Source organism: Pseudochaenichthys georgianus, chromosome 9 (assembly GCF_902827115.2).
Source record: "Pseudochaenichthys georgianus chromosome 9, fPseGeo1.2, whole genome shotgun sequence".
In the NCBI taxonomy this organism is placed as follows: Eukaryota; Metazoa; Chordata; class Actinopteri; order Perciformes; family Channichthyidae; genus Pseudochaenichthys; species Pseudochaenichthys georgianus.
In genome coordinates, this window is record NC_047511.1 from 48,057,356 (window position 1) to 48,071,773 (window position 14,418).

Consider the following 14,418-nt stretch of genomic DNA (forward strand, 5'->3'; position numbering starts at 1 on the left):
TTAAAGATGAGGGAGCTTGTGGTATGTGTGTGGGGAAAGTAAGGCCTGACTCTAACGTGATCATATTACAGAGGTCAGATACGTCTTCGTCGCAAGGGATGGTTGAAAGGAACGTGCATGTCTGTTACAGGCACCGAGGTTGCGGAGTGGAGCAACACGATCCTCAGAGCCGCACAGCATCACGTCAGGGATTGCACACAATTTAAACCAATCAATGTTGTGTAATTAACAAGGATAATCTGGTGTTTTTTAGTCGATGAGTAGTGCAGATATCACTGTGACATCAATCCTCAGTAAGGGGAATACTTACTTCCGGGTGTACAATTCTCCGTTATCCAATGGGAATGGACGCTCACATTGCCTTTAAGGGCAGTCGACACAAACGAATGCCGTGCTTCCATGAGCGTCCATAGAAGCATATGGACATCCCGGAAAGCTGAAAATGGACTCTAAGGCCCCCCCCCTTGCGTTGAAAATGGACGCTAAGGCCCCCCCCCTTGCGTTGAAAATGGACGCTAAGGCCCCCCCCCTTGCGTTGAAAATGGACTCTAAGGCCCCCCCCCTTGCGTTGAAAATGGACGCTAAGGCCCCCCCCCTTGCGTTAGAAAAAGCCGGCAGGGGACTTGACATAACGTCAACATAGGCCGACCTGGGAGTGAGGATGTGTTGCTGTGGCACAGCATCACGGCAGGGATGCACTTGGGACATTGCAATTCTTTGTTGGCCGGGTTCTATGGGTATTCCACACTGCCTTGATCTTGTCCAGGTGTTCCTGTTAAAACAATTAGAAAGGTCAAGAGTTTCAAATATAAATGAGTTGAAGTTTCAATGACATTATGTTCTTATTGACTAGTGAGCATATAGACTGTATATGAAGCTAGTGAGTGCAAACATTGTCACCGCAATGTGTCCTTCCACAGAGCATACCATGTGTCCTTCCACAGAGCATACAATGTGTCCTTCCACAGAGCATACAATGTGTCCTTCCACAGAGCATACAATGTGTCCTTCCACAGAGCATACAATGTGTCCTTCCACAGAGCATACGATGTGTCCTTCCACAGAGCATACCATGTGTCCTTCCACAGAGCATACAATGTGTCCTTCCACAGAGCATACAATGTGTCCTTCCACAGAGCATACAATGTGTCCTTCCACAGAGCATACAATGTGTCCTTCCACAGAGCATACAATGTGTCCTTCCACAGAGCATACAATGTGTCCTTCCACAGAGCATACAATGTGTCCTTCCACAGAGCATACAATGTGTCCTTCCACAGAGCATACAATGTGTCCTTCCACAGAGCATACAATGTGTCCTTCCGCAGAGCATACGATGTATCCAGATAAAGCCCCTTGTGCCTGCGGGGTCATGCCTAAATCCAGATTTGCAAGGATTAAACGAACATCTTCCTTTTTTGCATTGATCCCATTGTGCATGCATCCACCTGCAGCAGGAAGTCTCCGCGGACCCTCTAGCTCCCGCTTAATGAAGTCGACGACTTGCCCAATGTCCGCATATTGTTTACGTTTCAACCGTGCATTTTCAGCAGCCGAATCAAGTGCCTCTTGCTAATGATGACACTGTGCTTAACGGCAAGGGATTGCAGAATATCATTATAATTCATACCCAAATGAAAATAAAAAAAAATAAAATCAAAATGATCCATGCTTCGCGATAATAGCCGTAGCATACGGTACAGAGTTAGCTACAGTAGTGTTGTCACTCAGTCATCAGTTTCTATAGGCTATCTGGATTTAGTTATTGCGTAATAATTATTGTGTTCCCACGAATTACTAAGGTGGGGCACTGGGGTAGGTACGTTTCAGAAACCGGCTCGAGATACACTTTTTGTTATATTCCATGGAATGCTCTTAACATCCCGATAGCAATGAATATCTGAAGTGCTTTGACAAAAAAATCCAAAAAAAAAAGTCATCTATAGAAGCCGTAATACTGGCTAAACGGATTGGATGGCCTACCTGCCTGTCAGCCTTCCATCGGGGCACAAACTTATCTCGTGCCCTCATTGGTCATGTGCGCGTTCGTGTGTGTTGGAGGAGGGGCTCTGTGAGGATTTTCTCCGGTTGTGTATTTTCAAATTCTAGCGATCTCAAGCCGGTTTCTCAAACTTACCTACCCCACCTTTAATAATGTGTGGGAACATAATATTAATTCGTGGCCACGCATTAGTAAGTTTCTCACCAATGTCACCAGGGGGCATGGGCGGCGCCAGGATGTTTTTGCTGCAGTAGCTTAGCAGTTGCTATGACAGCACGGCGTTGCTAGTTAACTTTCAAAATAAACAAACAATACCAGTGGGCCAAGCACGAGCCTGTTCATATTGTAGCGTTCACCGCTATTCAAGATCACTCAAGCCTTCAATGTCGAAAACGTTCTCTTTATTTACAGAACCAATCAATAGTGTAACACTCATGACTTTCACGTAACACACACACACACACACACACACACACACACACACACACACACACACACACACACACACACACACACACACACACACACACACACACACACACACACACACACACACACACCTGGAAGGGGCGGTCTCTCCCTAACTCCCACCAACAACATTGCCTAATAACGCACTTTTCCTCCTCTCTGGCCTCATTCTGTGACTCTCCTCCTCCTCCTCCTCCTCCTCCTCCTCCTCCTCCTCCTCCTCCTCCTCCTCCTCCTCCTCCTCCTCCTCCTCCTCATTCTCAGTTCTCTTCTCCTCATTCACAATTCCCCGTGTTAGATCTCACTGTCAGCACGCCTCGAACAATGTGCCATGTCGGAAAATACAACACATTCTTGATTCATTTAAAATGACCATTTGTAACTGAGAGGAGTGACTGCTCATTTCTGCCGAGATGCTCAAAGGGTGAGACGCTGTGTCTGAGAATCACTAAAAACAATGGGGTTGCTAAGCCGTTGCTAGGCCAATTGTTGGAGTTGCTATAGCAACTCCTAGAAGACTTCTTTCTTGCTGCGCAGAAGGACAAAGAATTGCTGGGTGCTGTTGGAGCAGCAAGAAGTATCCCTGGAAAAATAAATAGGTGAGTAATATTTGTATTGTATTTTAATTTTGACAATATTGGGCTGTGCTTTTTACACACTCCTCATGTGTTTTTCCTCTTGTTCTTTTTTTCTTTCTAATCAGAACTTCGTCACAGACTCCCCCGACCCCGCATGAAGGACACTCATACGGACGTTTACTTTACGTCTTACATTTACAAATTTAAATGGACATTATTATCATCCATATCCTGTCCATATATTATCAGTAATACGCCTACATGCCTTTCTGTCTGGTCCTTGTACTGATCGATCTCTCTGGAAAAGCCAATTAAAGTAATATGAAACTTGAATCTTCGTCTTCTTGGTTGAACATTAGCAATTGGCAATGCGTGGTGATGGTTAAACCTTTTCATCCAGATGATCCTATTGTTCTATGTTGTTAACGTGTGGTTGAGAGAGAGAGAGAGAGAGAGTGAGAGAGAGAGAGCGAGAGAGAGAGAGAGTGAGAGAGAGAGAGAGCGAGAGAGAGAGAGATAGAGAGAGAGAGAGTAGGCAGGCGCTGTCCGCGGTGCTGTTTGTGTGTTTGTGTGTGTGTGTGTGTGTGTGTGTGTGTGTGTGTGTGTGAGAGAGAGTCAGTCAGCTGATTGATGGGAAAATGGTTGAAGGATAACATTAAGTCTAATAATGATGTACCGTGCATGTTCACATCATGTATACTTTGCATTACTTAATACCATTTTTCAAATATTTTATTTTTAACATTTTGGACAAAATAGCCAATTGTACATCGAGGTGCCCAGATGTCCCAAGTACTCACCTCTCCGATTTGAACATGCTGATGTACAATGTGATGTAGTAGCCTATGCAGGTGTAAGACCATTGTGTTTGTATTGTGTTATAGGTGTGCATAGTTTTCTATGCATTCTGAGGGTTTTGGGGGTTTGACCCCCAAAAACATTTTCGAACCCTAGGGGCTGGCTCCCCCAAAAGAATTAAATAACATAACCCTAACCTAACCCTAACCCTAAAACCGAAATAAAGTAACAAAGTAACTAAATCCGCCAGAAACCCAAAATCTTCGCGCGCACGCACGCAGGGGGCACATGCATGTGTCACGTTTCTCCATTTCTGGAAGTTGGCAACCCTAGTAGAAATGGCCATGTCATGGGACCTTCACAGGCAAACAGAAACAGCTGTTTTAAATCCGCAGCTTCACACAACAGACGAAATTATTTAACTTTAAATATCAGGGGATTTTTTTCACCAGCAAACCAGTTAGTTTAGATATTCATTCATCAGTATAACCGTTTTAATACAGTTTCCCTCTACAAATATACCATGAGTTATTAATTAACATTATTCATATCGAAGTAACTACCAGCTGAATATCTTTCGGTTTTAATGACTTTAATGCTTTTCCTCTGCACCGGACGTTTTAAAAGTGTGAGATGTCCGACTCTCCTGAACGCAGCCTCGGAGGTCGGCGGGTCTTCACTCAGCTGGAAATACAGCCGAGTGAAACTTCATTTGAAACTTTAAAAAGTGAGTTTTTATCTTTAAATAAAAACTCAGGTGAATCCACAACATGTCCGGAGACTCCTGGGGTGTGTCTGTGGACGTGCAGGAGGCTTCAACTGCCCGCTCACAGGTGAGCGTACAGGTGTATTATCAATTAAAGCTCCATCACACACGCCTTAGCTTAGCACGCTGTTAGCCGAGCACGCCGTTGGATAAGATAAGAGTTACTTTATTGATCCAAAATTGGGGAAATGTTTGCTTTGCAGCAGCATAAAAAACAACAAGAAATTAAAGAGTAGAAATAAACAATGCTAGAATTTAAACATCTCAAAACATAATTAAAACTGCATTTAAAAAGTAGAAAATATACACTAGCCCTTTCATGCATAGAGGTCACTACAGTGGACAGCTATTCAAAAGGTGTTTTCTTGTATATGCATTGTTTTTGTTTGCATAGTTGCCCCATCAGCCGCTACATAGGACCCTATTGCATCATCCCATGCACTGCCACTCAGTGCCAAGTCAGTGTTAGTGCATGATACATGTCTCTAAACCAAGATGGACCAAGTCACCCATCTATATCTTGCCAATCCTTTTATGTAAAGCGTCCCCTGCAGGTATAACACATGTGGTGACATCAAGTAACAACTAAGGAATCATATCATTCATAAATTATCAAAGTATTGATTTTATGTTTGCAGGAAATCATGATTAACCACCTCTCCACTACAGTGGACGTCATGCATCACTGGCTATATTTCAACTACAATTCATACTGGTACTGCTGCTGTTGTTGCTGCTGTTATATATATAGATATATATATATTAGGGCTGTCAGTCGATTAAAATAGTTAATCGCGATTAATCGCAAATTAATCGCACATTTTTTATCTGTTCTAAATATTCCTTAGAGGAATATTTTTCAAGTTTTTAATACTCTTATCAACATATGAGCGGACAAATATGCTTTATGCTAATGATTGTTATCATTTGAATAATGACAAATATTCTCATGAATATTAAACCTCTGAACATTACATTACAAACATTACAAATATTCGCCTCAATTCAACCTGGAACCTCTCATACAATACAAAGTGTGTGTGTGTGTGTGTGTGTGTGTGTGTGTGTGTGTGTGTGTGTGTGTGTGTGTGTGTGTGTGTGTGTGTGTGTGTGTGTGTGTGTGTGTGTGTGTGTGTGTGTGTGTGTGTGTTGGATTGTTGGAGCTATGTGCAACTCAAGGCATATGCTCGAACGGGAGCTGCCTGGACGCTGCAGTCATGTTGCGCTATCCGTGCTGAGTGTGCTGACTTCTCCTACGATGTCCCGCTGTCTGCTTCCTGCATCAAGTCAAGTGCTCGGCGCAGTTGTGGCGAAATGTCGCTCCTCTGTTTTTATTTAAACAGCTCCTTATATCCGTTAGCGCAGCTAGCTAGCACCAGATGCTAGCAACAACAATACACGGAAGGTCTCTCTCTCGTTATTAACGCGTTAACTTGACAGCCCTAATATATATATATATATATATATTAATGCTGTCAAAATTATCACGTTAACGGCGGTAATTCATTTTTTGAATTAATTGCGTTAAAATATTTAACGCCGACGGAGAATACTTTTGCTGTAGTACAGGGGTGCACATAACTGGTACGCAGGTTATGTGCGTAATCTGAAATGCGTGTGCACAGACAGGCTGCTGTTAACGTCGGTCTGTACAACGGAACTGTGCCAAAACTACGCCAACCGGCTGCGGAGGGAGACTCCCCCCCTTCACTGGAGAACTGCGCTAAAACAGCTGATCACAACGTTCAAACTCTGTGGTCACGAAGTACTCCACTAGCCCCCCCCGTCGACTTTCCTGAAGTACTCCACTAGCGCGCCCCCCCTCTGTCGACTTTCCTGAAGTACTCCCCGTTGATAGAAATCAACACGTAATGAATTAAGACCCCACGGTTTGATGATTGATAGGTGTGTGGGCTGTCTTTTTCGTTTTGACACGCAGAAAAATGTTATAATAAACATAGATACTGTATGTTAAATGGATATATCCGCCTTCTTTCAATTATCTTTCCATTCCCAACAATATACATAAATAAATGGCATATTTTGGACATAGTTCGAATGGTGATTAATCTGATTAATTAATTTTTAAACTGTGATTAATCTGATTAAAATGTGTAATCGTTTGACAGCCCTAATATATATATATATATATAATTACAATATAGTAATGTTCCGTCAGTGTGTGATTTATTAACTCCTTCATGCATGAATTACAACACACTAAGATATTTTCATCTTTATGCATGAGAATCTTTTTTAAAACTGATCTTTAAGTAATATATGTTTAACAAACCAATGAACACAATTATATATTATGCAAAAACTATAAAATACAATACACAAATATTATAATAAAATCCACTGTGGTGCCTGATGTGCAACTATGCCATCCCAAACCCATGCATATAGAGGAAAACAGCATTCAATTAGCCGTCTCTAATGTAGTGACCACAATGCATGAAAGGGTTTTACAAAAAATGTGCAATTATAAACAAACCATGTAATAACACTGCAATTACACTATTTAGGAGTTTTAGGTCCGATGCCTCAGTGGCTGATTGTGGAGGCGTTTCACATCATCTCTTGCGAGGATCTGTACTCAGCAAGCTTTCTCTTGAGACGGTCCGGTGGCTTACCAACATGACACAGGTGCTGAGATGCCTCTGGAGGTGCGCTGGTTTCATCGAGCTGTTGGCTGGTTTCTCCCCACAGAAAAAACACAATGCCTGGGGCGGGTTGCCGCTTGTTGACGTGAATCCCATCAAAGCATACGCCTCCTGATATTGACGGGATTTTGTTGGCTACATTTTGGCTCTCTTTTTTTCTCCGTTGTCCACGTTCCCTGCTGTAGTGCTGCTACGTTCTAACCACGATTCCATTTCAATGTCTATTCGTTATAATCTAATATTGCAACTGGCTTTCCGCCCAGCATGGTTCCGGGCTAGAGCCTGATTTAGCTCTTGTTCTTCCTGTTTCCACCGCAGTGCAGCCGGCTCTCAGTACCGAAACCCGGTTCTTAGCTGGCCCACTCGGCTGCCCGGCAAGAACCAATACGCTTACGTCGGAGGGGGGCGAGATTAACCTGAGCAATAACAGTTAATGGCGAGTACGGCATTACAAGTTGTAACAAGCAGTAGCGCTGAGCAAAGTGACTAGAACACGAACACACACTTGTAAAAACAGAGAATAACCAGTTGGTGGTTCTAGAAATATTTAATATAATATTTTATTTTCTATTTAATTTATTGTACGATGATTATTTTTGTAATCATGCATGGTATTTTTTGAATTAACCTTTTTTTTGTATCTCATGTACCCCCAGCAGTACCCCAACGTACCCCCAGGGGTCTGCATACCCCCATTTGAGAATCACTGGCCTAGCACACCGGTAGCCTAGCACGCCGTTAGCTTTGCATGCCGCTAGCTTAGCTTGCCGCTAGCTTAGCACACTCTCATTAAAATGTAATTAATGAGATCGTTGTGTGTTGTTTTCAGTTGGAATTCCTAAAGAAGCTGGGCCTCTGTCCTCGTGCTGGGATCAGAGACACAGACATCAATGGTGATTACTTTTTAATGTTATACCTTTAAATGAACTTGAATGTAATTGTTGTATTTCTGTCCTTGACTCAGTTGTTTGTGTTCATTGCATTTATTTAAATTAATAAATTAATGCTAATAAGTCTAATATTTAAATATATTATGAATGCGTCTTTAAAGGGATTTATAGTCTAATTACCAGCTTAGTGAATGTAGAGTAGGGTCTGCAGCTCATAGACCGCTGGACCTCCTAACCTATCAAGCTCTCCTCTCCTCTTTCTCTGCCTCGATCTCTCAGGCAAAAAGCACTTTCTTTCAAGATAAGATCCAATCTTCCTATTCCAATCCCAAAAGACTATTTTCCATCTTCTCCATCGTCTTGAACCCCCCCAAAGCCCCTTCCCCTTCCTCACTTCTGTCAAGCGACTTTGTTAACCACTTTGAAAAAAAGGTTGATGATATTCGCTCTTCTTTTTCTGACTCACCTTTACTCACCGCTGGGTCACCAGACCCTCCTTTCACCCGCACACTGACCTCCTTTTCCCCTCTCTCTCCAAGTGAGGTTCTTACCCTCATTACCTCTGCCCGCCCTACCACCTGTCCTCTGGACCCTATCCCCTCAAACCTCCTTCAGACTATCGCTCCTGATATTCTACCGTTTCTCTCCCATTTCATCAACACTTCTCTAACTTCTAGTCACTTTCCAAACACTCTCAAGGAGGCAAGAGTAAACCCTCTCCTAAAGAAACCCACTCTCAACCCGTCTGATGTTATAAACTACAGGCCTGTCTCTCTCCTCCCGTTCCTGTCTAAAACACTTGAACGCGCTGTCTTTAGACAACTCTCCTGCTCTCTCCATCAGAACAACCTTCTGGATCCGCACCAGTCTGGTTTCAAGGCAGGTCGCTCCACAGAAACTGCTCTCATTGCTGTCTCTGAGGAACTGCACACGGCTAAAGCAGCCTCCCTCTCCTCTGTCCTCATCCTGTTGAACCTGTCTGCTGCATTCGACACGGTGAATCATCAGATCCTCCTTCGCACTCTCCAAGAACTTGGAGTTTCAGGCTCTGCACTTTCCCTCCTCACCTCACACCTCAAAGACCGCACCTACAGGGTAACTTGGAGAGGGTCCGAGTCCGACCCTTGTCAATTAACTACAGGGGTCCCTCAGGGCTCTGTCCTTGGTCCCTTCCTCTTCTCCTTGTACACAAACTCGCTCTGATCAGTCATTAGCCCGCATGGTTTTTCATCCCACTGCTACGCTGACGACACCCAATGAATGCTGTCCTTCCCCCGCTCAGAGACCCAGGTCGTCGCACGCATCTCTGCTCGTCTAGCTGACATCTCTCAGTGGATGTCTGCTCATCACCTCAAGCTCAACCTTGACAAAACTGAACTGCTTTTCCTTCCGGGAAAAGATTGTCCCACTCTTGACCTAACAATCAACATCGGCCCCTCTGTTGTTTCCCCGACTCAGACTGCAAGGACTCTGGGTGTGATCCTGGATAACAACCTGTCCTTCACTGCAAACATCGCTGCTACAACCCGCTGCTGCAGATACACGCTCTACAACATCAGGAGGATGCTTCCCCAGCTGACCCAGAAAGCCACGCAGGTTCTGGTCCAGGCTCTCGTCATCTCACGCCTAGACTACTGCAACTCCCTCCTGGCTGGTCTACCTGGATGTGCCATCCGACCTCTGCAGCTCATCCAGAATGCAGCGGCTCGTCTGGTCTTCAACCTTCCTGAATGTTCCCACACCACGCCGCTCCTCCGCTCCCTCCACTGGCTTCCGGTAACTGCTAGAATCCACTTCAAGACACTGGTACTTGCATACCATGCTGCGAATGGATCTGGCCCTTCCTACATCCAGGACATGGTTAAACCGTACACCCCAGCACGTGCACTACGCTCTGCATCAGCCAAACAGCTCGCTGCACCCTCGCTGCGAGGGGGACCCAAGTTCCCATCAGCAAAAACACGTGGGTTTGCTATCCTGGCTCCAAGATGGTGGAACGAGCTCCCATTGACATCAGGACAGCAGAAAGCTTACACACCTTCCAGACTGAAAACTCATCTCTTTCGACTCCACCTCGAGGATAGAACTACTAACAAAGCACTTATATACTAACAAAGGGCTGGCTTACCTAAAGCCAGTTGAGTAGCACTTGAAATGTCTAGCTCTATGAAACCTGATGTACTTTATGATTCTGTTTTCTTCAAGTTTGTATTTTGTTGGTCGAATGCACTTATTGTAAGTCGCTTTGGATAAAAGCGTCAGCTAAATGCAATTTAATGTAATGTGACAGGCCTATGTGTGTTTCCTGTTTCCTGCAGACGTCCAGCAGCTGGTGGTGGTTAAAGAAGAGCTTCTCCCTGACCAGCAGGAGTGGAGCACCAGTCTGGACCAGGAGGACCCAGAGCTCCCCCCACACATTAAGCAGGAACAGGAGGGAGAGCAGCTTCAAGGGCTGGAGGAGGCAGAGATCACCAAGTCCACTTTCACTCCTGACCCTGCGAAGAGTGAAGATGATGAAGAGAAACCTCAGTCCTCTCAGCCTCATCAAAGACAAACTGAACACATGGAAACAGAAGCTGATGGAGATGACTGTGGAGGACCAGAACCAGCCAGGAACTCAGATCCAGAGAGCAGTTTACAACCTGAGACTGAGGACCACACTGGAGACTCTTCTGAACCTGACACTGGAGACTCTTCTGGACCTGACACTGGAGACTCTTCTGAACCTGACACTGAAGACAGTGCCGATTGGAAGGAGACCAGAGAACCTGCATCAGGCTCAAACTCATTGAAAAATAGACATGAATCTGTCAGTGATCCACGGTGTAGTGCTGAAAATAAACCATTCAGCTGCTCAGTCTGTACAAAAGCTTTTTCACAGAGTGGACATTTCAAGGCACATGTGAGAGTCCACACAGGAGAGAAACCATTCAGCTGCTCAGTCTGTAAGAAAGCTTTTTCACAGATTGCACATTTAAAGAAACACACGAGTGTCCACAAAGGAGAGAAACCACACAGCTGCTCAGTCTGTAAGAAAGCTTTTTCACATAGTGGAAATTTAAAGAGACACATGAGAGTCCACACAGGAGAGAAACCATTCAGCTGCTCAGTCTGTAAGAAAGCTTTTTCACAGAGTGGACATTTCAAGGACCACATGAGAGTCCACACAGGAGAGAAACCATTCAGCTGCTCAGTCTGTAAGAAAGCTTTTTCACAGAGTGGACATTTCAAGGACCACATGAGAGTCCACACAGGAGAGAAACCATTCAGCTGCTCAGTCTGTAAGAAAGCTTTTGCACGGAGTGGAAGTTTAAAGAAACACATGAGAGTCCACACAGGAGAGAAAAAATAGAGCTGCAATGTTTGTGACAAAAGACTAAAATGGCATAATTGTTTCAAAAGACACAAGTGCGTTGGTCTTCAGGTGCTTCTGTAACTGTAAGGGAATACTTTTGTCTATTTTGTGTTCTGATGACCTAATGCCGTTAAATGTAATACGTTACTCCCTAAGCCTGATTTCACCCACCTGCAAGCGATTCACTAATAATCACAAATGTTCATTTCTTTGATCCCTTGATTAGGCTATTTCTCGTTTAATAATCGTTGCATCTCCTCAGGACCAAGTTCCGGTGTCCTGCCTTTCACCTGCTGATCACCCACTGCTCATTTAAGGTGGACTCACCTTTGCAAGGGACCAGCTAGTCTTAGTGCTCTCTGCAGGACGGTGTCTGTACTCAAAGATTGTTTATGAAATGAGGGCTTCACTCTGTCTTTGTTGTTTAAACAACGCCAACAGAGCGATACGTCTTCTTTCCAGCAGATGGCATACATGTTACATCATCCAGTTCAACTGTCATCCACATATTAATGATTCAAAATGGCAATGTATGAGATATGGCTAGTACACAGCAAAAACCACAGTGTACATTGTACTCTATAAGAGTACATTTAAAACCAGTCTCGGGGTGTATATCGGTCCAAGAGTTTGGTGTTTTCTGAACATTGTCAAAAGAGTAAAACATAAACTCCAAATAAAGAGTTAGATTTGAACACTTTGGGAGTCAAAATATACACTATACTATAACTTTGTTTACACTGTTTGAGTGCTTTCCAACACGTGCAGTGTAAACCTAGATCCCTCAGAGAGTTACAATGTACTCTTAGTCAGTCTTTTAGTGTCACTGTGCAGAGCTGATTAGTCAACACTTTGAGAGAGAACATGGACTCCTGGTCATTTTTCACACTGTTTCAGTGCTGTTTAGCTGATGTGCACCAAACAAACAATTTTGGGGTGAATCATTAACACTTCAGGAAATAAAGTACACATCAGATTCTTGAAAACATGCTTTTATTTAAAAAAATGTGATTTTGATGTGTTTTAAATATAACATCTAATCAGTAGCAACATCAAACAACCCACAAAATACATTGGTCATGGGTGGAAATGTGTGTACATTTGCTCATTAGGCCTCTTTAGGCTGGGGAAACCCTTTAGAGGTCATCATTCCAAAAATCCTGTTGCAACAAATGGACAACGGGGAATACCATACGCTAGTGCTAATGTGCAAAGGAAAGTGACACAAATAGTGTTTTGAAAGACTAACAATCACCGAGCAGGATGACCAACATCTAAAAGTGTAAGTCTAATCGCACAGCAATGGGTTTTTTTCTCACCCTTGAGAGTCTGTACCTTATTCGCCTAACGGGTAACTAGTCTGATTATTTGCCATCAGTTACTCAGCGTGGTGCATGTCGCACACAAGGCACTTCAAGGGAAAGAGACAACCCTGTCTAAGGCTGCAAGTGTCATTGAGTCCATGATGAAATGCTTTGAAACCATGAGGGCAGCAAGTCAAAAGTGGGAGGACATCTGGATTGAAATCCAAGCATTCTGTCAGTCAGTTGGCGTATGCATTGAAGAGAACAATGAGAGACCGCTCAAGAGGCCTGTCAAACAACCCTTACTCAATACACTTTTAATACAAAACTGATCAGCATAAATGATTGAATGGTCTGGTCCTTACCTTTTTCAAATAATGTAGGCTCCCCTTAAAGAACACCGGCCTTAGAGCTTTGTCAGCACTGCAAGGGTTAACCCAAATCAACACTTATCAACTCTAAATAATTGACACTGAAACATTAACACTATTTCACACGACAGAATTTGCTGTATATTTGTTTTGTGATTTTGTATTTTCTTATACATGTTGCATTGTTGGAGGAGCTCAGGTCAGAAGCTGTAGCTGCTGAGCATCTGATGATAAAACCTTTGAATCTTTAAATCCTTGAATCTTGAATGTAACAATTGTAAAAATGCAGTGTTGTTTGGTGTCAAATATTTCCTTGCAATTAATGTATTATAATCACACAAATTCTGTGTTTTGTATTTCATAATTCTGTTTTCTTCATTTACTAAACGTAGGTCTGAAATCAGTGGGCTGAACCTCCAGAATGCAGTCACTGTACACAGAAGATTATTTCCGTAGGGACTTCTATTCGGTAGTTTAGCCCTGAGCGCCGGATCAGCTGAAAAGAGTCCAAGAAACGTATTTAAAAGTTAACAGCATTTAATTAAACAATGATACGATGAAATGTGCAATGGATGGCTGCTTCCCCCCTTGGTCAGCTGTTGCGGTCCAACGCATTTCGGCATTTCGTGTCCCACAGAACGATTTTAAAAGCAAGGTATTTCTATTGGTAATGTGTTTCGTGCCTGCGTCTTTTTGTCCAGTCGGGTCGTGGAAGACCGGAAGCTGTGGGGTTCATAAAAACATGTTCTTACTCAATATCAAGCCACGATTATTGTTTTCATTTTAAATCGTATAATGTCGGACTTTTTTTGCCGTCCGCGAGGAAAATAAATGGCTCAGAGCCTCAGAATACTGAAATCTGTATTTTTTAAATCTGTTTTTCCTTCTAATTTGTTATTATTTACATTGCTTTTAAAATTGTTCTGTGTGACACGAAAGAAATGGGGAAATCGTGTTGGTGAACACGAATCAAAAGACTAATTTCGTGACTATAACACGAAATACCGTGAGACTTGGTTGTGCGGTCGCGTGACAGGGGCTAAAGAGAAAGATTTCTCCCTGTCTTCACGTGTTATCAACTGTAGTCTTCTCCTATTGGCCGGCGTCGATGGGGGCGGGTCCAAGGCACATCCTGTCGTTTTCTGGTGTTAAATTTACAATATTCTTATATCTGTTGGTCATTTAAACATTCCCTAATAATAGTATTGCAGCGTCAATAA

General features: G+C 43.3%; 1 pseudogene; it reads left to right on the forward strand.

Moving 5' to 3' along the window:
• The first annotated feature begins 4,616 nt into the window (after window positions 1–4,616).
• Window positions 4,617–11,604, forward strand: LOC139434473 (zinc finger protein 583-like; annotated as a pseudogene).
• The last annotated feature ends 2,814 nt before the right edge of the window (window positions 11,605–14,418 follow it).